The sequence below is a fragment of the Melospiza melodia genome, chromosome 9 (genome assembly GCF_035770615.1).
Source record: "Melospiza melodia melodia isolate bMelMel2 chromosome 9, bMelMel2.pri, whole genome shotgun sequence".
In the NCBI taxonomy this organism is placed as follows: Eukaryota; Metazoa; Chordata; class Aves; order Passeriformes; family Passerellidae; genus Melospiza; species Melospiza melodia.
Window position 1 is genome coordinate 20,084,686 of NC_086202.1, and position 26,319 is coordinate 20,111,004.

At 40.2% G+C, this 26,319-nt stretch overlaps 1 protein-coding gene and 1 long non-coding RNA gene across 6 annotated transcripts in view; both read right to left on the bottom strand.

Moving 5' to 3' along the window:
• The window catches only part of SORBS1 (sorbin and SH3 domain containing 1), a 158,191-nt gene extending 154,649 nt beyond the window's left edge, over positions 1-3,542 (bottom strand). For both annotated transcript variants that reach the window (XM_063163693.1, XM_063163699.1), the window contains exon 1: positions 3,469-3,542. The gene's annotated coding sequence lies outside the window, so the exon portion shown is untranslated. The remainder of the gene's footprint in view (positions 1-3,468) is intronic.
• Positions 3,543-19,645: 16,103 nt separating this feature from the next.
• The window catches only part of LOC134422053 (uncharacterized), a 49,547-nt gene continuing 42,873 nt past the window's right edge, over positions 19,646-26,319 (bottom strand). For all 4 annotated transcript variants that reach the window (XR_010028723.1, XR_010028724.1, XR_010028722.1 and 1 more), the window contains one exon: positions 19,646-19,790. This is a non-coding gene — a long non-coding RNA (uncharacterized LOC134422053). The remainder of the gene's footprint in view (positions 19,791-26,319) is intronic.

Genomic DNA, 26,319 nt, shown 5'->3' on the forward strand with positions numbered 1-26,319 from the left:
GCTTGGGTAAGCATTCTCTTGGCTGAGTGTGAAGACCTGACAGCATCACTTCCCAAAGCCTGTCCTATAACTGATGCAAATACTGAGCTTAAAACCTGCTTATACTGTAACAAGCAGAAGGGTCACAATACAGTCTGCAAAGGAGGCTGAAATCATACCAAAGCCTAAGGTCAGGTTCATAAAGCCTTATTTAGATATAGAGACTAAGTATCTGTCGCCCAAGGAAAAGGAAAAAGTGAAGCAAAGCATCTGGGTATCCAACATTGTTGAAAACCCAGGCTTTTATATTCCCACTTCAGAGATCCTAAGCAGCAAGTAAAAGCCCTAGTATAGTCTTTTACACAATAAGAGTAAAGACTAAAACAACCTACCCATGACTGAGAACTTCAAAGGTCTGAAGTAAAAACAATTTTCAAAGAACAGTGAACTTTATCCATGCTGCCAGCACATTTCCCAATACTGAATAAATCCAAATCAAATATCTCACACACACATACAAAAAAAAAAAAAAGGCAAGCTTCTCAGCTGAAAACTTGTCTGCTCTTAAAGACACAGCAGTTTCATTAATCCTATAGGTAGTCTGTACTCTAATATAAATTACACTAATCAATGAAAGTGCTGACCCCGTCTTAACTTGCACCTGCACCACAAACAACACACACTGTACAACCTAATTCCTTAATGCTCATTCACATATATAGTACCACAGCAGATAATGGGATTATGGAAGAGATTGAAGACTTCAGAATCAGACCAACAGAACCTGTGGGGCTACGTGCAAAGGACTCAGCAGAGAGAGAAAACATCGCAATTGTTCATCCATCTTAGGAGATATATATTATAGTTTTTACTTAAAGCAAACAGAACCAGCAAGGGCACTGTTGTGGTCTCCCCATCTGCACTGTGCTGTCATAAGACCAAAGGGGCATTAACCAAAGTCAAGATACAAAAAACTGAAAAATAACACCAAAAAAACATGGAGGAACAGAGAATGAACCAGTGTAGCTCTCTACTGCAGAACACCATTGCTTCAAAGCAGTCTGTAGTAGGTTCATCAATTAATTAGCACATTGTATACAGTAACGCAACAGTATGTGTAAATTCTGTGAACATCTGCTGCCATGTCTCAATAGTGACCCGTGTGCGCACACACACTGCATCCACATACACAGCACACTCTTCAAAACACAACGTGTAATTTTCACAAAGGTTTAACATTCCTGGTTTTCCCCCAGATTCAACCTTTGCAAAAGCAGTAAACTTGTAATTCAACATTTGCAGAATGCTGCAAAGTTTCTCTGAGTTCTCCTTTCCCCCTACTACAAATATTTTCCCTCCCCTACAAACAGAAAACACAAGAAGAGACCTGTTTATCACATGACCTTCCTTTGGAGGAACCCTTACATTTGTACCCTTTGAATCACTTATGTATCAAAGAAAAAGGAAGCTGCTCATAATACTCACATGGAGCACATAATTCTTAGCTTCCTGACTTTTAGATTAGCCTCCTGGGCATGTGACATTTACTAGGCACTGTTTCCTTCTTCTTCTAAACACCTTAGGTGTGAGCTTGTGTGCATGTGTGTTTCTCTGTCTGTTTACAAAATATCTGATGTATTCCAAAAAAGGCACACCTGCTGTGTTTTAACTCTATCACTACTTATATCACTACCTTATATATATTATCATGAATCTATACTGGCTTTACAAAACAGGATTATCTTTAAGATAACTATTTGTATTTAAAGATAATAAGTATGCCTACAGAAGAAAAGGGGAGTGCAAAAGAAAAAGAAATGGGATTCATTAGGGACATTCAAATGTGATACATACATGTTTTTGGTATGCCTACCCATGCAGCAGAACCAATGTGGTCCAGCCTTTAGAAGTCAAGAGGTACCAATCAGTCACTAACCTTGTGGAAGTTAAACCAGTCTTTGCCTTGTCTGATGTCTTAGAGAGAGAAGCATTTGGGACAGATGTCTTTTTATGACAAGGTATCAAGACATACAAGAGAGAACCATCTTCAAGTGGCATAATCAATAAAATGAAATACTAATATACCAAATATTTACCCAAAGCAGCAGTAGTAATAGCAATACCATGCAGAATATAAAAGCAACTACTACAACTAAGGAAACACTGATATTTGGGCAGAAGAGCGAAGAAAATGTTCTACTTAGAACAAATCCCACTATCAACCATCTGGATTCCACTCAGGTGCCCTTGATTTGGGAGCTCCTTTATTGAACCCATACACAAAGGAGTGACAACCACGGCACTGACACGAGTGTAGGCCACTTACTGGTTAAAAATCAAACAAGGGTAACAGCAGGAGCCCAGGCAGTTTTGCTGAAATGAGATCTGCACAGCAGGGCAGGCATGGCTTTTCTTCATTACCCTAATAGCCTAATAAATAAATAAGGAATTGTTGTGTCCATGGCAATCATGCTGGTGATTTTTTTCTCCTTCCCTTCCAATACACCTCAGGAGTGAGGTAGCCATACCCCAGCTGCAGAATCTGATCTGTAAATAAAAAACTGAGAGCTAAATGAAGCCCTTTCTCTGATAGGATTTGACAAAAAACTACTGCATATTCTCAGACATTTAAACCATCTACCATTCATGAGGCACTGGTGATACCTGAAGCTGTTGCCAATTATTTTTCACTCCTGAATTCCTTATGAACTGCTTGCAAAAGGTATTTACACCTCTGCAGAGAAGCACACAAAATACAAATCTTCAGAAACAATAGAGTGAGACCAACCAGTAGCCTCTTTTCCACTCAAAGACACAACAGTTTCATACCCTGCCATTCCTAGCTTCTGTTTTTATCCAAACTACAGCAAGTGTTGGCTTCCTAAAGTACAGTATTCTCAGCATGTCGCACGCAGGGCAGCATCCATGCGCCGCTGACTTGGTAATTGCATTATCTGCAGCCGCTGATGAATGAACAACCGTAATGCATACATCCTGGCTTTAGCCCTCTCGGGACGAGTAGACACACACTGCCCGCACCAGATTCACTCAGTTTGCTGAGTCCGAAGGTATACAAAAAAATGCCCGTGCGCATTCCCTCTCATTTTAAAAGCAATGTTGTAATCTGCTCCCCCTTCCCCTTAACAGAAATACAGCACTTCTATTTACAAGCACGAGAAGCTCGTTCCCGAACCTACTTCTCGGCATCCGCAATCTATTCTACCTGCAAATAATAAGGCTTGAATAAAGGCTCGAAAAAAATTGTGGTGTACCATCGACACCGTCTCTGGATACTAGGAAAAACAGAGAGGCGCTAATATCCCACAGCATGACGGCCCTTTAAAGAACGACTAGTCCTTATGGATATAAATAATCTCAAGAATAAAATGGAGCCAAGGCGATTTCCATTGCAGAGGAGGGCAATGACCAGCTGCCATAGCTACGAAAGCCCCGGCCGACCCGCCAAGTTGCCCGCGCAGAGGAGCTTACCTCGGAGCGGCACGGCAGCCTCCGAGCCCGCCCGGACGGGACGCCGCAGCCGCGCCGAGCCGAGCGGCGCCTCCCCGGCAGGCGGCGGCCGCGCTGGGCACCGCCCCCCGCCCGGCGGCAGCGGCGCGGGAGCCACCCGCTCGGCGCCGGCACGGAGCGAGCCCCTGCCGCCAACAGGAGCAAAGAGGGCCTGCGCTTCCCGGCCGGGAAAGCCAGCCCAGGCCGGGGCGGAGGAAGGCGGGAGCAGCCCGGGAACGGGGGCGCCGAGGGCCCTGCCCGACCTGTTGCGCGTGTCGGGCGCTGCTGGCCCCTGGGGGGGGAACTGGCCGAGGAGTGAGCGCGGGGGAAGCCGTGCCCCGGTGCGGGTGGGCACACGGCTGAGCAAGGGGCGCTCACTGCAGCCATCGGTGTCTCTATTGCGTGTAACACAAGTCACTGAAGAATGGGCAGGAAGAGACGAAGGAAGGGGGAAGAGGTCTCTGATAAATCACTAAATGCTCCATCTGGAGAAAAAAGATCAAGTAGAGGAGAGGGGAAATCCCTGTCTCATTCACACTGCTTTCCACTGGATTAATATTACTATTAGTATTACTATTTTGGTTTCATGAATGCTTAGCGCACAACTCCCAGATCAGCTTGGGTACTTCACAAAAGTGGAGGAAAGGCAGTCCAGACTCAAGAGCATACGGACAAAACACGTGAAGGTACCGATCCACAGATGGCCTGACTGTGCTGCCTCTGTGTAAGGAAGGAACACCGTGGACACGCAGGGAATTTCATCCTTCTCAGGCTAACATGGCACATCATGTGGATCTTTTTAATATTCAGATGTTATCATTGTGTTTTTCTTTCTTTTTCACCTTCAAAGTTCCTGTTGATTTTAATATACTGACAGCCATAAGAATGTGGTTTGTCTTTTCTTGAATACTATGCATGAATCAAAACATCACCAAATAATTCAAACCAACTGCCAAAATAAATTAATTAGATCTCAATCTGTAAATTTGTTTGAGAAAAAAATCAAACACGTTTTGTTTTCAATGGCCAGAGGACACAAAGGAAGTTAAATCCCAAACTTTGTTCCCTCTAAAAGCACACTAACCTCTCAAGAGCAGCTGGAGTAATCTCCTTCACTTCAGAGAGATGAATAAATACAAAAGGCAGGCTAGCTGCCTTCCAGATGGGGACAGGAAGTTTGCAGTGATGATCCTGAGCAGCCCTCTGTTTCTTGAAATCCCCAGGAGAGAGGAACGTCACCATCATCTCAGAGCAGAATGGACAGCCGGGAAATCTCAAATCTGAAACCCAGACAGTGATCCAGCTAGTGAAAATAGATGTCTGTTTCTCTTTCATCCGATGGAGAGAAGGGTGATAAAATTTGTGGCATCCTGCCAAGCCATTGAACTCATTTAGGCACAAAACCTCATGTTAGCCAGGCTTAATAGCATCAAGAAGAAAAAAAAAAAATGTATGCAAGTCTATACCTACATCTCCATGCAACAGAGGCAGAAGCCCGGAGCAATGTAGGTAGATAGTTAAACATTGTAACCTTGTTCTCTCCTGATCTGTTTAGGGTCTGCAAGCATTGTTTGCCTGTCTCTGCTCCTGAAACAATGCTTCTAAAAGCCAGTTCAAGTACCTTTTATTAGCCTGGGGACTCACTGGTTCATCTCTGAACCCAGGAATGTCAAGCCACCAGTCTAGAAGAGCTATTCTGTTCCAGGTTTTTATGTGGGGAAGGCAGAAATCTGCTTAGCAGGATAGGTTCATTCTTCAGAGAGATCTACCAGCAGCACAAAGTAAACCTGGTTTTGCCTCTCTAATGCATTAGTGCTTCTCAATACAAGAAGTTCTGGACTGTATTTTTTTATCTGCACTGTTGAAATACCACTCCCACTATCCTTAGATTATACAGTTGCTTATGGACACTGAAACAGTAAAAATGTGTTGACAAGATCACAAGGAATGCAGAAATGTAGGTCTTTTCTGCTGGCAACAGAGGAGTCAGGTCTGTCAAAACCTCAGCACTGGCATGGCCACCGCACTAGTCCCACCCAGACCAGCAGGCAATTGCAAGTCAAACCATGGAGAAACGATGATTTTAAGTGAAAGCACACTTACATACATCACTCAGTTTTAAAACCTTTTGGGCATTTCTGAAAATTCACCTAAATAAGAGCAGATATTTTTCAAAATATGCTCAAACCCCAAGTATGCCCCATGTAGCTGAGGCAGATAAAAACCCTTTAAACCTTACTTGGGCTATCTGTGAGAAACAAGCATTTCCTCTGAAACAGGAGAGGGCTTTGTACCTCACTGCTGTCAGCAGGTGACTTGACAGCTGCCCATCTGCTATGCATTTTGTAAATACCAAACATTTGTCTCCTGAAATGCCCCATCTTCCTGCTCCTCTCAAAAGCAGGAAGTCTGCCTTCCTGCTGGTGTCCAGGCTGTATTAAAAAAAGCATGTAATGGACTGTTATCTTACTAGCAGCCAAATTAATAACAGCAGTCAGTCTAAGATGACACATGAACACAAGAGCCTAAAGTGTGTAGTAGGGCCAATGGTTTCATGAGGAAGTGAACTCAGCCCTTCTTGCAAAGAGCTATGTTACCAGAGGGAGCAAATCTTTCATCACAAAGTTCATGCTTTGAATCCAATGCAGAGACATCTCTGGTTGAATGAATGAATATCCCCCACTGCTACTGCACCCTAGGCAAACTGCCCCAGAGCAAGGACTGAATCCCATTTTTTTCTTGAACATTGTCTCTCAGGAACAAGTACCAGGAGGAAAACTAGCAGTGCTGACACTTCAGGTAGAGGCCCATAAGAGCAACTAACAGCCTTCACAGTATTGTCAATTGACAGGCATCTCTCCTCTAAGGGCCTTGTCCTGTGTGCACATACAAAGACTGCATCACACTTAAAACTCCGACATGACCCAGCTGCATTGGAATTTTAATGCTAATCTAAGTATCCTCACTGAAAAAAGATAAATGTAATGGCTAAAAACTGGTATGAGAAAACAGAGATAAATGGATTATGGGGAACACAGACAAAAAGCACTCAAACATATATCTGAACATTATCCTTCTTAGTACTAAGACTTTGGCTACACTGCACATTTGCTCTCCACCCCCATCCCTTCCCATGGAAATTTTGAGCTGTGAGGTTGAAAGAGAAGTGACCCTCCATTAGACAGAGAGTATTTGATTCCACATACCATCCCAGGAGCTGTGATACCTCTCGTGAAATTTTTCTGTACTCCACAAACTTTTTTAGATTCTTAATGACAAATGTTCATAGGTAAGAAGTACACAGGCACAAATACTCCTCACTTACTGAAGTTTGTGGGACTTCTGTGATCATCTTTGCTGATGACAAGAATTTATCTCATTGACCATGAAATTCCTAAATTGTGCCTCTAAATTATGTTAAAGGAGGCACATATTTAGTGCTGGAATGGCAATCCCCTACCTGAGGTGACAGAGGAACTGGATGGGACAGCTTCTTAACAGCCTGCTGGCAGTGATGTGAAAAGAAGAAAAATCCCTGCTTGACTCAAGCCAAGATAAACTTTCTTTTCACAGCACTAAAGCAACATCACCTTTTTATTTGTAAAACAGAGAAGTCTTTAAAATAAAATCTATGACATCACTGATCCCAAATCTTGCCGTTTCCATAGCCATAGCCTGAACAAAACTGCACTTCCCATTTGAACTATCCTACTGCATAAGACAGCAGCTTAAACAAGAAAATCAAGTGTGTCTCAGGTCAGTGCCCCAGTGTCTCCAACTTAATGCAGGTATACTGACTCCAGGCCCCTTCTCTGGGCTTCCCACCATTCTTCATCACACCATTTAAACCAGACACAAAGTCATGATGATTCTGTGAAGGCATCCAGACGGACCAACTGCAACATTTTCCAAAGGCAAAATCATAGAGTGTAGTGAAAGGGAAATTGTATTGACCTTTTGCATTGCTAACAAGGGATTTGCAAGCACACAGGCTATGTTTGTTCAACCAGAGTTGAAAAGAAAACCAGAATCATATGAAACATCCCTCTAATCCATGAACCCAGTGAACAGGATGGCCCTAGCTATTGTGTCAGGACATACAGCTTGGGGTCCTTAATCCTTCAAATTATTGGCATGGTGCACTTGTTCTGTGACAGCTCTTTCAGATCTTTTCCCATCTCTATTGTTTTGTTTTCTGCTTGAGTAAATAGTAGGGCAAAAGTGAGACACATTTGTTTCTGCTGTCATCTGCCAAAATGAGCGGTCTGGAACTTCACCTCCCCGCTTTTTCTGTCAACATTGTATCTTGGCTACTGCAGGTGAGCTACCATCAAGGAGAGAGTCCTCTCCCATTTAGTCTTGTATGAAAAGTGCAGAATGAAAATGATGGCACAAAGTACAAAGCTGTCAAGGATGAGGGTAAAAATAGAGATTAAAAATGAAAAACCAGAATCCACCTTATTTACATCACAGACCACCATTCATATCCACGCTGGGCAAACACAAAGTGAACAAATTGCCTCCAATTTACAGAAGAAGAAAACTGAGGCAGAAAACGGCAATCTGACTGTAATCACCCCACAAATCAGTCATATTAGAGATCTCTTATTTTCTTAGTCCTAATTTCATCACCTATCCACTAGGCAGCACTGCCCTTTTTTGCATCAGAATTATTACAAATTATTAAACCAGGATTATGGTGATTTACACCAACTTGGCACAGACAAACAAGGGAAGCATGAAACTACAGTGTGGAAAGGTTCAGCTGTGAGGTGATCTTGAACAGCTCAGGGATTTTGTGTCATGGTTTTCAACCTTGGTTGCAGTAAATGCTGCCAACTCCCACCTGGTATGAGAGGGGTCACGGCAGCATTGGCTTCTGGAAATCCTTTAGAATAAAAGAAAGCTCAGTGACCAGTCTTCATTTGTTCTCAAAAGACAGACCTGACAGTCTCCCGACTTTCATTCTTTAAAATTTAAATGGAATCATTGTAAGAAATCACGATTATTGTTGGTATTGATAGTAGAAAGGGCAGAAGAGCAGCATTCTGTTTGTGCCTGCACTAGAGCCTCACTGGCAGACAGGACAAAGGTAACCTTGGCATCTGCTGTTATGTTCCAAATCCCAGGAGGAATGAGGACTCTGAATGCTGCTTTAACACTTCTCTTGCTGGGAACAATGTAACAGAACAAGCAAATTCTGCAAACAAAGACAGTTTTTTTCTGATCAGAGATAAAGTTTGACTTTTCTTTCTCTGCCTTCCACCACAGCCTATTTCTTCTCTCTGTCTGGTAGACAGGTAGTATAGAGGAGGATGTTTAGATGAAATCATTCAGAGACCCATCTCTGTTTCCAGCTTTGCCACTACTGCATGCAGCCTGCTAGAAAGAACTTGTCCACTCTCTTGCATTGCCTGTATTTCCAGCCCTTTCAATTCAAGCAGCAGCTGCCACACATACCAGTGCCCACATTCATGCTCTGGGTCCCTAACACAGAAAGCCAAGGGGGTTTTGATTTGTCTAGGTCTACTACAGACCATATGTGCAAGAAATGCATGCTTCCTCAAAGGGAATGCCTTGCTGTGCAGTCGTGACAGGGTGTGTGGGCATATGTTTCTGCTTGCCTAATTAATCATTAAATGGTTTCAATAACCAATTCTTTGGCAGGCTTTGCAGGTTAATTCACATCTGTTCCTACATACGTGCACATATCCACACATTCACACAGAAAACATACAGCCATCTTTGCAAGTTAAACGCAGCTCCTCATTTCAACATGGAACATTGTGTTCCCTAGTAAGGTATAGGTAATGCTTAGAATAAGATTCTTCATAAAAATAATTTATGAACCTGAAATACTTTCCATAAATAGCATTAAAAAAAAATAAAAAGCATTATAATGCTACTTCAACTTTTTGTTGCGATTAATAGTACTGACATCAGACTACAAAGTTTATGAGTAAATAACAACAACAACATTAAAAGGGTATGGACAGAGACCAAGCACATTTCAGGTTTTGGTTTGAACAACTTTGAACATATATTTACTTTCACTGATAAGTTCTCATCTCTAATCTTAGGGACATCCTCTCCTAAAAAGTGATCAGATCTGAAATAGGGAACAAGAAGCTTCAGCAGTACAGAAACTTTTCCCTTCTATCTCTACAGGTAGAAAAATACCTTTATCTAGCTGGAAAGGGAAACATAACCCAGTGAGATGCATAAAGTGTGCCAGGTCTCAAAGGAAATAGTGAGGAAAATGCTGAGCAATCACTTGGAGTGCACAATGTCCATAACTGTAACCATATACTCCTCAGAATGGATGCCACTTCTGTAATCCCACTTTTCAAGATTTGCTATTATTTCTACCTTAAAAGAGCAGAAATAGCTTCTCAGGACATTTTCTTCCCTTCCATTCATGAAAGAATTGAGTGGCCTCTTCTGCCCATTCTTGCCCCATCCACCATGGAAAAGGAGAGTGAAGAAATTTTAAAAAAATTAAAAACCTTCAGGAGAAGGTGCACTGTGTTGTTTGGAACAGGTATTAAAAGTGAAATTGCTGAAACAGTGTGGGATTAGAAACAGATTTAACAGTTTACATAGACAAATGGAAGAGCAAAAGCACAGGTAATTATAGGGTTTTTTCCTTAATGTAGAACTACTTAGAGCTGAATGCTTTGGATGAAATAACAATACATCTTCCTTAGCCTAATTTTTAATTTATAAACCAAATTGAACTGAGCAGGTCTAGAAAAGTTCTGACATTTCTTCTTTACATTACTTTCTGCCTGTTTTTATCCAAAAGATAAAAGACAATCTGGAGATGTGCTAAATATAAAATTATTTGGAAATAGGGAACAAGAAGCTTAGGGGACATAGGAACATAAAGCAAAAGAACCTAAGCTTGTAATACCTTGGACCAAGGCCCATCATGAAGTCTCTGACCTGTGGATTCTTACTCAGCACCACTGGCAGTTAAGTTTATTTCTCAGTATGTTCACTTGTAAGACTGAAGCCTTAAAAGCAGTTTGGGAGAGGAGCAAAGCACTTATTCTCTGATGGGATTTAATTTGCTTTCTGTCTTTATTTCTGTTAGCTGCAAGGGAATCTTTATCTAACCACAGCAAGCCTAAAACTTTTGGAATATGAAGGATCTGAGCACAGCAACATTAAACAGAAACAAACATAAACAAAATCAGAAATAAATTAAAGATTGATTTAAAAAAAAAAAAAAGTAGATTTCTTCATCTCTCCTGCATCAAGAAGATTTAAGTTTGTAGAGAATGTTAGATCTCAGTTCTGACCTCTCTTGCATAAGAAATCATAGTAAATAGTGGAAAACTTAAAACCCAGATTTTGAAATAATAATAGTCATCATCATAATCTTCATGTCCATTAAAGGCTCTGAAGGCATTTTGAAACTATTACTAAACTAATATTCCCAGTTTGGCCATTGCACAGGCAGATTTTTTTTCCCAATCTCTTTTTGTCAAAGAATTAAGTAATATGATATATAATCCCTTTCTTAGCCTTAAAATTTAAGCTAAATTAATCTGGAAGGCTTCACTCAATAACCCAACTGAAAACATCCTAGGTGACCTGTTTAAAGCTGCAGAGCTCTTCTCTGTGCACAAACTCTTAAAACTTCCATTTCCCACCAGTGCAGTCTCTTATCCTACTGGGTGGGCATTTTACACAAAACCAGAGACAGAGTAAAGAAGTAGCTCCAAGGTATTTGTCGTTTGACCAATCCACTTGCAACTGAGAAAATATTAGCTCCTGCTGAGTCCCAGCCTGTCATGGTTAACCTGCTTTCAGTGTCCAGTTGTGTTCTAGACCTCAGAATCTTTCCTGGCAAATTCAAGTGTAATGCCTTGTTGACTCATCCCGTCTCTTTCAAATACCCAAACTATCAATGTAATCCACACTCTGAAAATCCCAAACTATCAATGTAATCCACACTCTGAAAATCATTATTTTCTAGTCCTCTGAGCAGCCACCATCCCACTGTGGTAAATTCAGTGCTGTGCACAAACTTTAGTCATGGACTTGCTTCCCAACAACCAGTCTACCAAGTAGCTTAAGCAAGGTACCAGTATTAAAGTCCTAGGACAGAGCACAAACCCTACTGTGCATGCTTTGGCAGGATGTTTAATTTTAATAAAGGGCCAAAAAGGAAAACTGAGGACAGTATTGTTTTAAAAGTTATCAAAACTAGTCAACCAAAACCCTTTAGTCCTCACATTTGTGTTTTGCTACATAGTCTACATCTGCCTCAGTCTGAGGCTTGAAACTGATGAGGCAGAAGTAAGCTGTATATACAGAATCCCTAAGGTTCTGAAATGTTAGGTAATAACAAGTCATTTGTAGCATTTGTTTGAAATAAACATACAAATTACAGAGAATTATGAAAGACATACCCTGAGTCACACAGCTTTTGCTGTCACTCGTCTACTGAATAAACCACTCCACTCTGGGAATGTCAGTGCTTTCTGTTGAAAACACAAAATATCAACAAGTTGTGTCTCTATGACACATTCATATATATATACATGGCATACAGAAATACTGCTGTTTAATTTGGGATACCATTAATGTCCAAGCAAGAAGTCAAGTTTCCTCTGTAGCTTTCAACACAGTTTCGGATAGAAAGCAAAGCTCAATTATTTTTGAAACTCTGAAAATTAAATGACTGTCACAGTCTAACACCAAGCTGTGAATCTGGGACAGAAGTCCTGCTGTTATGACTCCCATCTGAGGTCCTGTACACCACACATTCACATCACAGGACACTGGTTGCAAGATGTAATTATTTCTTTTAACACAAATTAAGAAATCTGTCCTGTCCTACCCATGAATTACCTGGAAAACTCCCTTCATTATCTCCAAGCCACCAAAACAGTCACAGTTTTATTCTGCCATTGCAGCACTTCTATTAGGTGTGAAACTAGTGCTTTCCTCTGGGCTTGCACAGCATTTTAGGAAACCTATGTGTACACAAGCCTTTTTCTGAGAATGCTCATCAATAGAAAACATATCTATAACAAATCAATAAACATGGAAAATGGGTAACATGGTGCAGCTGAAGTAGGGAGATAAGAGCTTCCACCTAAGGATTATAAATGTGCAACCTCATTGCATTAAACAGTAACACAGGTTGTGACCTCTGGGGTATTTACAATACTTTCTTTGTGCTTATACTAGTTAGAGACCATTTCTAAGAAATAAGCACCTTTCTTATTTAGCTGGTATCTTGGTTGAATGACCCTGATGGGGTGGACAAAGGAAAAGAGACTGAGTATTATTTATGACATGCACTTCAGAGTGATGAGAGGATAACAACAGTGGGAACCTACAGGGCAAAGCCTGGGTACGGATTTAGATACTGGACTGCAATGATTAATCTCCTGTGCCAACTCAGTCTGACTGCCATTATTACCCAGAAGCTTGGGGACAGATTTTCCTCCCCTGCATATTAACTAAGGGAATATATGCAAATGCAACAAGCCTTAAAACTATCAGTCATACATCTTGACCTTAATACATAAATTTGGATATTGCATCGAGACCTTTCCAGCTTTATTGGCTGTAGCAACCATTTTAAGGACATTGCCACGTGCCATTTTATCACAATGCATACAAGAAGGGTACTCTATGTTTTTCTTCCAACAAGAACTTCACTGTAATTGATTTAAGGACACATTCACTAGCAATTCTGATAGAAAAAAAATCACAGTCCAAGGTATGTACATCTGTAATCCTGTCAGATACATTCTTGTTTGAAAACCCATGTATGTATGTATGTACATATGTATAGTCTTGCTCCCATGCCACACAATTCATTATGTGAAAATCACCATACTTTGTAGCATCATCATCTGGTGATGTTTGAAGCTGCAAATTTAAAGAAATTCCTCTGCCTTCCAGTGGGCATTTAAATTGCCTAAATGTTAGCAGCCATTTCTCTATTACTTCATTGCAACTTGAGTCTGTGAAAGGTGCTTGATGGCTAAGGAAAATTAACTGCATTTAGTATAGCAAGACTATTAATAGCTTCCTAATACTTCAAATACACATCCCTTCATGAATTGGGTACATCAGAAGAGTCATCCCATGCCTCTGTACCCCATGCAATTGCATGTATCCCTCTGCATTCCATGCAAATACAGTCTGGGGCAGAACAACAGTGCAATAAGGACTACTGCAGCAGAGTCAGAAAGAGAAATTCTATATGGCTTGCAGAAAATGTGAGATGTTAATCTGAATATCCTTTTCACAGAAACAAATTACTAGACTAGATGGTAATGGTTTAGAAAAAGAGCAATTGTCAATGACAAATTGTGCTACATTGGCTTTTATGAGATAAATCTTCAAAAGTTCATAGAAGAATTTGCAACGCAAAAGCATCACCTTGGTAAAAGAAATGGTGATCTGATGGCTACTGTTGAAATCAACCTTCAGCCTCAAGGTAGGACTCCAACCATTGTTGCCAGCATTTTTGATGGAGCAATAATATTTATTAACATGTTGAAATCTGATGCTAGCAACAACACACTTAATGATTATGTTCTGAAAAGTTTTGTCATACCTTTGAGCCAAAGAAGCAGGGCTGTAGGCTAAGCTCTTTATGCTGGCAGAAGTCTCAAGTCTCAGATGAGAGGCAGGCAAGGAAAGGGAACCAGAAGGTTTTCCAGACCTCTAGCACCAAGCCAGGAACATCTCTGGGGAAACACAGAACAGGAGTTACATGCTGAACAAGGCCCTCACAGGTTTATGCATGTGGTACTGGCATCTGAGTTTCCTTCACTTGCAGAACCTGAATAGATTGTGAAGACAACAGAGAAATCACTCTAAAAGTAAGTATATGACAACACTGGATTGCATTCCCCTGGGTCCCTAATGGAACATGAAAAGCATATGGTGAAATAGGGAAGATTGTATTGGGTTTTTATTAATTTTAAGCCCTCTTCTTTATTTTTCTCCTATCGTTTCTAAATGCTTGTAAAGTTGTACATATACCTAAAACACAACAATATGTAGTAAGTACACATACACCAATTTGAGTTACTATTATTAGGAAAGAGAAAGAACAGTCATCATCATTTAGCCAAAAGTGCACCGGTGACGTGCTACACAACTCTAGAATTTTTACAGAAACTTATTCCACTGCAATTCATTGCTTTACCTTTCAGGAACCCTTACACAGGAATATAAATGTACAAAAATAAAAAGTAACTGGGATGTGTTAACAAGACAAATAGTACTGAGATGTCAGGACTCAGATTTTAGGCAAACCACCATCTGCACCATGCACAGGTCTAGCAGAAATTTTAGATTTTAGTATCTTTACTGATATCCTAAAACTATTGTGATCTTCAGGCTTCACCATGAACTTGAGAACTTTTCATAAGTTCTGGGTTATTTTTCTTTATTGTGCTTAGGCAGAGCAATTATAGTAGAGCCTATAAAGACCCAGTGTCACTTCAAATCTTGCTAAGCCCTTAGTCTCACTGACATTCATCAACAGTAGGCCCTACTCCCTAATTATTATAAATTATTGCTGTGTGAAAAAATATTTACTTTATAGCTACATCAGCACGCTTCTCTGTGTCTTGTTGCTGTTGCTCCATCTTTGCTGCAGCAGCCAGACACGTACCTTAAGGAATCATGGAAATAAGCAACTTGGATGCTGGAACCAGCTGAACAGCTCAAAGCAACTACACGTCCTGGAATGTTCAAATAGATTTCTATCACCTAAATGAAGCATATTTTATTTCATGAACAATAGACCAAATCTCTTTGTCTCATGAACTGCAATTAAACTCATGAGCTTAACCTCAAACTGGATGCATATTAAAATAAATTCCTAGGGATGTATTATCAACAGAAACCTGACCTTTAAAATAATCACCATGTAATCAGTTTCTGTGCAGAAACAGAAGTCAGGGTTTCCCCCTCTTTCTGGCTGTAAAAAGCTGGTCCATATTAATTTAACGTGTGCCTTTGACTTCCCAGTCTTTGGAGCTTGTGGCTGTGTGTGGTCTGTTCTCTAAGTAGAGTATGACCAGCAACTCATGTGTGTCTTCTACATTTGTTCAACAGCCATGAGTGGTCCAGAGTATCTCTGCAAAGAGAGGCACATATGGCAATGATTCATGGGGGCTGAGAAGTAAATAAATAAGTTGTGGGGGAGACTTTGAAAGGGCCACAGAATGGAAGAGAACAAAGCATCCCCTGAGTTTGATAATGAATTCATAACCAACTGTAAGAGCAAACTAAGAGATTGTGCCTACACCTAGCAGCAAGAGAAAACAAATTAGGCAGATACGTTATGAACCAAGATTTATAACACAATAAAAATGAAGAATATAATATCTGGAAGGATCATAATAAAAGCACCAGCTTCCTGGCAGCAGGAAAACAGGCAGCAGGGCTACTGGACTATTAGAGATAGCATCAAGCAGTGGATAGAAATCAAGGGGAGAGCAAGAAAAATGGTATCCCTTAAATTAACCTATAGAGTTCTGGGTTGTTACTTTGCAGATTGCACCTTTCATCAGTAAATACCTACAAATTGCATGTGAAATATATGCACGAGACCATAGAGCTGCACACAGAAATATCTACTGGGATATGAATGTCATAGCTGACAAGATACATAGGATTCAGGATAACTTTTGTGTTGATACTTGAGTATTCTCTCTTTCTCCAGGGTCAGGCTAGAAGGATCTGAACTTGCTCAAGATACCAGCAGCTTTATAAGGAAAATATGGGACAACAGAATACAATAGCCTGGGCCAAACACTGGGGATCAGGAGTCTTCAAGTTGCCTTGACCATGGTATTTTTCTTCCTGCCATGCTCCTTTTTCATTTCTTTGCAGATGTCATTTTTATCTGTGCAATGAAAGGGGGAAAAGGTGAGATTTCCTAACTGTTGGGTTTACTTGCCATGCGGGAAATAGTGCAGTACAGCCCAGTCCTATGGGACTGCCATCCCACACAGCCACCTCAAGTCTAGAAAAAAAACATGGGAACTGCAAAGCAGCAATCAATCCTAAGGACTCTACTCTAGGGACCACTGAGGGTTGCTGGGCTGTCTCTGGGCTTCCTCAAAACAGAAGTGAATATTCTCAAAATACCTCTTCTTCAATGGAGATCAGTTTATGATCTATGTTTGACCAGACCAAGTATGAAACACTGGGTAATTTCCTCCTGATTCCACAATTTTCTATCATGGGGGCACAAGGCACCATTCAGACACTCATGCAATGCACTGATGAGTCTCAGGAGAGATGGAATCATAAACCTCTCTGAACCTGGCTGCCTTCTTAAGGAGCAAAACTTCAACAAACCTGAAACAAGCAAGCAAGCTTTCACATAACTTCAGTTTTCACTTTTTTTTTCCTGCTAAACAATCTCCAATGTCTGTAAGTAATATATATTACAGGTAAAGTTCTCAATACATCACAGCCTATACCACTTCACCATCTCTGCTACTGGCTGTCATAAGAAGGATGAGGCCAGTTCCAGGATTTGAGGCATTCAATTTAAGCGTATTTCATCCACCATGTGCAGCTTTCCTAATGCTTAGCTGAGAAGGAGACTGTCAATCATCTGATCATGTGCAATGATCAATTCCGATAGGGAAGAATACAAAAGGAAATAGTCAAAGTAAGAGCTGTTTTCTAGGGGTTTTATTCTATTAACATTTTCAATTAGCTGCATGTTTTTGGCTCCTATAGTTAAATCTGAGTATGATACCACAGAAATAATGTCTTAATGCATAGGATAATGAATAGAAGAGCAGTACATACTACATACTTGTGTAAATATATTCTCAGGTCACTGCTAGGCTGATAAAACATTCATATGCTGCTCCTTGGTTCTGTGACATGAGCAGAGCTCCTTTACTGAATTATGACACTGCATTAATTCACTCTAGGTCCAGCTGTTAGGTAGCACAGCTATAGTTCCATTTGGATGTCATGAGCTTTGCACACGTAATAAATCACTGTGACAGCAGAGGGATTTATGTGAACAATTCCTCATACATTTATACAAATTCATACACCTATCAAAGGCTGTCTTGTTTTGCAGCTCATTTCAAATACCACATGCAAAAGCCTGCTAGGTTTCAGGATCTGACATGTTCATTGAGTCAATTTATGAAATAAGAAATTCAGTAGGACTAAAGACTCACAGGACCTTTTGGAGAAATGTTGAACATGGACACTCGTCGTTATTCTATAGAGCCCCAAAACATTCTGTAGGCTCATGTATTCAAATCAAAGTTATAGTAATCTATGCATTCTTAACTGTCCTTACATTTTAGGGCATTCACCATGTCCCAGATGCACTGGCATGGCAGTTTCAAGCAAGCAGTAAACCAAATATATATTTAGCAAAGCTGATACACAGAAGAAAGAAATACCTTCTGGCCCAGAGTTATGCTGAACAAAAGGGACAAGTCAGGATTCTCAGAAAAGCTCAGGGCACTGGACACACAACTCCCATTAAAAATTGGTTAAGTGACTTCATGTTTTTTTTTTTTTAAATACTAGCTGCAGTTATTCAAAGAACACACCAGTTAATATATTTGGATGCCATTACTCTGGTTAATAAAAATAGGAGCCTAAATCAGGCTCCCAAAGTCATACTGAGGCATTGAAGTAAATGTCCTGGTTTGTAAAAGTGCTGAATACCAGCCCCTCCCACTGACTCAATGAATGTGCTCAGCACCTTTCTAGCAAATCAGGCTCAAATTAGAGCATGAAGCTGACATGAAGCTATTAATCAGCCAAGTCTCAAAGCAAAGACAATTCATCAGGGGAAGCAAGGCATAGAGAAAAATTAAGACTACAGGGAAGAGTGAAGAGATTGCTCTACAAAGTCAGCTTTATATTGCTACAAGAAATTTTTCTTCAGAAGTTTGACATTATTAATTAACATAAAACAGTCCCACTAACAGAAACTCTTTGCTTGAGTCTGCTTCAACAACAGTAACACCAGTTTCATATAATGCACAATGCATCCCCAGAGATTTGTACTAAATCAAGTTGACAAGAAAATCAAGACAGAAACCATGCAGAAGAGCTTTGAAAAATAAATCAAAAAGGCTATGCTGATTCTGCAGCATAGCTCTGTGCACAGATAAGCCAGCTTCCTCCAAATTCATCTCAGATTGTTGCTAGGGCATGTGAAAATGTACAGAGGCAGGATAGGAGCAATGTAGACATTACACATCATCCATGGATATGTAGAAGAAATTACCTTCATTTATATGAATTCTGTTGTAACTACTTCAGCATTATTATTGTTTCAGCACAGCCAGGACTGGGCCCCTGTTGTTGAATATATCATGTTCCTCTAAAATGTTTGAACTACCACTAAATTAATTTCATGATCACTTGATACAGGTTTTCCCAAACAATATCTCTTCTGATTGATTGCACAGATTTTGCACAGCTTTATTTGTTTTCCACTTAGGGATTTTCCTATCTTGCCTTGATATGGTTTTATAAAAGGGTAAACTATTGGTCTCTTTCCAGAGACACATGGCAGCCAAAAAGCTTTCCTAATGTGTCCCTTGAGAAGTCTCTAGGGCAGAGGAGTCCCACATGCAATAGATGTACCAGAAAATTCTCTGTCATACCATGCCCTGGTCTCTGTTACTAGTGCTGGGGTTTTAACCATGTATGAAAGAAGATCTATTCCACAAATGTCAAAGCTCTGGTGCATCCTGAGGGGTGTGAAAGACACGAAAATTCAGAAAAGATTCAATGTTACTCTGAGTTAGATGGCATGTTCAGGCCTGAAGTTTATGAGATATTTAAGTCACCAAAACCCTTCAGGTCCTTGGCAGGATCAGTGATTCTGGCCTACATATTTTGGTAGACACATTCTCCTCCACAATTAATTTGATACAATCTTGTTTTGACAAATATGCACTTCAAACATTTTATTGTCTGCTGACATATTTTTCACAAAGCTCTACATATGTTTTTCACCTTATATTCATTATTTTAGGCAGCTCTCACCCCAGTCCTTGCACTCCATATTCCCAAGACAAGAAATTGAGTGACTAAGGGAAAAATGTATGAAAGAAGGTGGCATGAATAACAATGAAGGTGGGTGTACTCACATAAATCAGAAGTCACCATGGTCACAGATGGCCTCCAGCATCAAGTCTGCCAGGTGACAGTGATTTGTAGGCAGTGCAATGAAGACAGGCCTTGAAGGGGGTTTTTGGAAGACAGTCAGGGGTTAGTTGAAGTTTGGCAAAAAATTTTACAGGAGAAGGTGTCTAAATGGAAAAACGCAGACAATAAGGAGATAAATGTTAGCGGACTAAAGCAAAGGCACAGAAAATCAGGCATTGCATTAAATAGTGAAGGAAGTCTTAGCAATGAAACAGAAACTGCTCCTTTGGCTTTGTGACAAGTACCAAAGCTGGTATTTTTTTAAATGAAACATGATTTTTTGTTTGGTTTTATTTGTTCAGCCTATATTAACAAGCTTGTTGTGTCTTTTTCCACTTGGAAAAAATAGTGACAACTCATGTTCTGAAAATATTAAGCACTTTCACTGGAACTTTGGTGAAAGGCTAAGTCTATTAGTATATTGTTAAGAAAACAAGGTACACACAAAATCAATCTGATATAGCAAACACAACGTTGCATCCCTGCTCACCTATACCATGTTTGGTAGCTTTTTCTGAATCATAATTACTTGTAATTTTACTAGTAAAATCTTTGAGGGCAAATTTTGTAAGCAAAGGTAATAGCTCTTCCTAAATTAACTGATACAGGTGAGAAAAACTAGACAAGCTTCTGTATTATCAGTTTCCTAAGTCTTTGACAGAAACACTTCATCATTCCCTGTAGATTTACCTTCTCTGACCCTTTGACACAAACATCTGAATATGCCATTGAACTTGTTAGTAACATAACTACAGAGAATAGCACAGTCTTGAGTAAGACACGAACATGTTCAGACAAAGAACAAAGTGAGGAGTCCAAATAAGCATCATTCTAGAACAAATTTGCAAACCTGGATTAGGTCCTGACAGAGTCCATGGCTTTCATTGGCATCTGGGAGTGATTGAAAGGAGGGAGCACTTGCAAAGACCATTCAATTATTGAAGATCTTGAAAGCCATTTTTCAATTTCTCTGTATGTCAGAAGAGAAAGAGGAGGGCAAAAAAAAAACCCCACAAACCCAAAACTATTCACCAATTTCCTTAAATTTCTAGGAAAACAGAGAGAAATTTCACACCTTCCTTAGTGACATGTATTGAAGGCAAGTAGCCAGACATAAAGCATTACAGATTTAGGAGCCACGCACTGGCCCATTGACTTGTTTCAGTATTAGTTATGCTAATGTACAGAACCAGCTCTCTCTTTGCAAGAGAAAGATTCTGGGCATGTATCTGACTTTGGAATGGGGCTGTTTAGAGACTGAGTGTAGTGCTATTGTTCAAAGAAAAAAAATTCAAACAAGCTCATTGTACTTGAAATGTATATAACTGTACAAGGTTACTGAAGAAAACCCCAGCAACAAACTGAAACAAAGATAAAGTGCCTAACCATTAGTGACCTGGTTAGGACTCTTCCTAAAAGTTATCTGGTGTTGTTACTTAATGACCAAGCCTAACTTCAGGATTTTTCATGTGGGATGAGCTATAGATCATTGCATTGGTCTGTTGCAAGTGGGAGGAAGCAGGAGCTGCCCAGGAGGGTGCCAAGCCACAGGCTGCTCTCCATATCCAGGGAACAGAGCAGGAAAGTAGGGAACACACGAGATCCTTCTTCCACTTGGTGTGTCCAGACTGATGCTGAGCACTTCACAAATGCTGTGCAAGGTTCACAGACAAGCTGGAACAAGACCAAAACTTCTCATGCAATCCACCTCCCTCAGCTATTTTGAGTTTGTGTCAAACAGAAGTTTGGACATGGCTAATGCTTTTTCCAGTTGTAGACCATAAAATCCAGAGATCATTTGAGAGCAGAGTTATTTTATCTGGATCAAAAAGCAGCTAATGTCATGGTTCATAACATCCACAAAACCCTGACCCAAATCTCACCAAAAGCTTCCAAAATTCAAATGTCACTTTCTTGGTCTATCCCTGACAGAGACAAGGAAATTAAAGCCATCTAAACCGTATGAAAAGTCTTGGCAAACCAGTTCTGTTACTTCATGAAAAGGTCTGGACACAGTTGCAGAATGTATGTTTATCCAAAGCTACTAAGCCATGAAAAGGTGGGGCTGTCACTAGCAGAAGTACATTCAGTGGGAGGTGTTATGCAGCATGGTGATGGTATCATTTAATATATTATGTTATATTATTACTATTAATATTATTGTGTTATTATTTAACATTTCTAGCAACATATCAGACTAGTCCAATAATTCATATTTCTGCTCTCTAATCTGTTAAAGTTCATCAGTAAATTATGATAAATTCTGAAAGTACTTCTGCTCTGCTTCCTAAAAAGCAGATTTTTTAAACCAAATTCTCTGCACATCACCATATTTATACAGTAGAGATAATTTCCATTATGAACATAAATAAGATGGAATTCTCCACTAACAAAATAGTTATATGTTAAGACCTCTGATCAAGAAACTCGACATGGTTTGAGCCGCAGGACAGCATATGCAGGTGGAATTAAAACTGTAACCAAATGTGATTATAGCTTTATTTTGCAAAAAGCATGACTCATAATAGCCTCTCTTTCTCAAAATGTCTGTGTTTTCCAAAAATGAATGTTGGTGACTAAGGTCTTTTACAACACTCACAGCTTTCCATAAAGTATTAAAATGAGAGATGTTTATAAAAAGCTGACACTCTGAATGTGCTAATCAAGTATCTTTGTGACATAAATGTCAAATAAATTAAATCTGGTGAGGTAGAAACATGTCCTGTAGCATTTTTTACATGACATTAGGAATGCAGTAGCATGGTAGTTCAGAACAGAGCTGTACTACGTAAGGAAAAGCAGCAAGGATAAGGAGGAGAGCAGCAATGAGAGTTAAAATTGTTTTAAGTGATTGTTGACTGCAGGTGCCCAATTTGAATTTTCTTGTGTCTGTACTTTTTCCCTCACAGGTGATGAATGTCTGCAGTATGCAGCATTTTTGAAAACAGTTTTTAAGTTACATGGAGCTCAATTTAAATATATCAGGGATGAAGATTCATTCAAATGTTAGCTTTCTTTTCTTCCAACTCTAACACCAGTGGAGCCATTTTCAACAATTTCTTTCATTTCTTTCATTTTTCTGACAAAGAAAAATTACTTAGTTGGAGCTCAATTATATTCTGGTTTCCCTGATGATGTAACTAAATAGCTTTAAAACAAACCAAGGATAGGTTCAGCACAGCTAACATGGAATGGGAAAATGAAGCTGATCTGTCACTGCCTTCTGGGTGGCAACAGGAAAGACTTTCTCTGATTCAGCTCCTGCCTCTGTATAGTGCTGGTTGAAATTTATTCCACCTTCATAAAAATTGGGTGGACATGTTTTTTCTTCTTTCCACCCCTCCATGGCTAAAGCTTCTCACACAATATTCTGTTGACAGATTCTTCTGTTTCAAGGCAGCTGCTAAAGAATTAATTTCTCTTAGCATCAAAAGCCCTGGCTGGTGGTGTCAGAGTGCAGTATTTCCTTGCCACATCCTTCAGGTCACTTTACATAAAGCTGTAGCATAAGGAGAATACTGAAGTTTCCCCAGAGGTGGCATTTGATCACAAAGCAGAGTGTATGTCTTAGAGAACCATCTTTGGATTTATGGTAAATGCAGAGAAAAACCTAGAAAAAACAGTGCAAACCTATTTTCATCTAGTCATGTTTGAAATTAATGTTAAAGTTATATATCAAAGGCAAAGTCATCCAGTAGCACATTACCACAGCCCCTTATCTTCCAGATGCATAACTTGTTTTCACTCAGATATAATTGCTACACAAAGACTGTAAGTCTGTCAAACATAATAGGAGTGGGACAGAGGGTTGTTATACAATATTTTTATATCCCAAATAACACCTAAAGACTGGATTGTATAGGTGAAAGAGTAATTGTTTTTAGCTGTTCTATCTTGCACATGACTTCTCACAAAAAGCACAACCTTCCTTTACATGTAATTGCAACAAAGGATAAATCTATTTGCTTTCTGCTGATCCACACTTAGCACAGCATCCAACATAAATCGTACTGTCCAACTGCTGGTTTTGTGCAAACTTGCATTTGTTACAAGTTTATGTGAATTTCCCAACCTGAATGAGAGCAGCAGGCCTTGAATGAACTTTCACAATCTGTGTCAGAACCAGCACAGGAAGGAAACTTGTCTCCCAAGTCAGTGCATCTCTGGTGCGATGCTGATGCTGCAGCACCAGTTCTGGAAGGGAGGCTGCACAGTGGAGGCTCAAGTGCATCTAAGTGGATGGTACTGGTCTGGAATAATCTGGGTTTTCCTCTTAGTGAATGCTTCTTGCAGCTACTCAGGGGTCTACTACATGTTGCAGCTTCTAGTGCTACGGCCAACACAGGTACCAGAGATCTCCTCTCCAACAGAAATGTTACAGCCCTGTGTCTTCCAGACAACACTAACCAAATCCTAGGGACTCTAAATCTCTATCCCATTGAGAGCTGTACTGTTTATAGATCCTCTAGGAATCAGTCCACATAGAAGCAACCTCAGCGGTAATTAAAGTCATAGTAGAGATGCCATGAATTTTTCCACTACCGTTTATATAATTTTGCTAATAAATACATCCAAACTCAGCTTAAAATCATCTGAAGATTTCAAAGCAGTAAATCACTGCAGCATGAGGCTGCTGGCATTGAAGAAGAGGTGTCAGCCAAATCTCTTTTATGGGAATTCCAGAGACCAAATCTCTTCCTATTGCAGAGCGTCCCAGGAGACTGCAGGGAATGGCTTTTCCCAGCAAAGATGACCCTGGGTCTGCTCAACAATGGTAAGAGTTCAAGCCATAGGCAATTTGTCCTGTGTTGCCTTTAGCAACACTGATATGAAAATAATGATAGATACCCTGGTGATAACAACTCCTGGCATTTTAATAGAGAAATGAGTCTTTCTCTTATGCCAGCACAGACACAGCTCAAAGGCTGCAAAAGCAATACCTACCTGCCTTTGAAATGGTTGTGCTGGGAGCTCGCCTGTACTGCTGGTGTGTGTTCCTGCAGCAACATTAGCCAAACGTTGCCTCACTCTGCTTCAGCTGCCTGGCTCTGGAAATGGGGCAGTGTTTGTGCAGCAAGGCCATCTGCTTCCCTGCAGTCATGAAGGATGTTGAGGATAAGCTAGCAGGAGTGGTGATTCACTGCATTCCTCCCACCACCAACAGTGACCTGTTGTCACTGACTTGCATCTTAGTTACAGGCAAGTCTCTCTGCTCCATGCTCATTTCTCTTCTATAGTTCAGAGGAAGCAGAATGGGATGAAAAGTACTGCCCTAATGAACTTCAAGATGGACCTGGCCTGGCACAGCATCTCTCAAATGAGGCCACCAGAAACATTTTACAAGGCCAGTACAGTTTCAAGTAAATGCTAATGTTGTCAGGACTCCATACACTGTGCACTTTCTATAGCCACGTGTGCTGTCACTAGCATGGATTGATCTACATTACTAGTGTTTTACAAAAGCTTACAGGAATCAAATACCAGAAAATGTGTGAGCATCATATTACAGTTTACTACCACAACAATTTTGTGGCTTGCACTGAGGTTTTACTACTGCTTTCCAAGCAAAGTCTACAGAAACATGAAAGAATTTTTTATGCTAAAGTAAATGCTGTTTAAGGAACAAGACAACCTCCAGCAGGAAAAGGAAACTCCTGCAGTATTGGATGGGAGAGATGCCACAGTATTTCATTAAAAGAAACAGAAATTGATCATTGTTTCTATCTATGTGATGTGCATTCAAACACTTAAATTGTTCAAAACACACATTAAAATCACAACACTTAGCACAATACATTTCAGTTGCTCTGACCAGTCTTCTATAATCCCTGGACTTGTTAAAGCTTTTTCCAATATGCATAAATATCCTATCTTTATTACATTTCTAATTTGCACCCAAAGAGCAAGGATGCAGACCTATTGCTAGAGGCTCCTCACTTCTAACAAGTCAAATTGACCTCTTGAAGAAAAAGCAACTGCTCCTACATTTAATTTCTGTCACTAGTCTTTCTAATTCTTTGTGAGACAGACCCAGCCAATATTATTTGTTTTTAATAAAGCAGAGATCACGGAGATTGATGGAAGGAGAGACTAAGGTGAACCATCTAAGTGGTGCATTGTGGATAGGTACTTGTGCCACTGTTAGAAATAAGACAGGATCTAGAGAAGGCAAAAGCAACAGGTTTTAGGTTATGGAATTATGATTGTTTACATTTAGATGACCTTCAGGAAGAGGTTACAGATTCACACAATACTCAGGAGGGTAATTCCTCACTGGAGGATAGTAGAGCATGGCTGACACAGGTGGTACTATTTACAAGACGGAAGTCTCACAGCTAGGGGTTAACTGGAGAGAACTACAAGTCACAAAAACAGTGCCTAACAGAACACACAAGAATATGTACTGAGATCCATGAGAGGGGAACATCAGAAAAGGTATCCTAACATCACTTCTCAGAAAGCATCTGTTCTGTATCTGCCCTTATCTGTGAAACACTGAATTCTGCAGCCTTTAAAGCTGCCCTACGTGTGCCACTCTGCACGAAGCAGGCTCAAAACCTAGGGAATCCACTCAGCAAGGTATCTCTCCTCTGAGAGGGAATCCTTTTGTAGCATAAGGCAATTGAAGCTGTT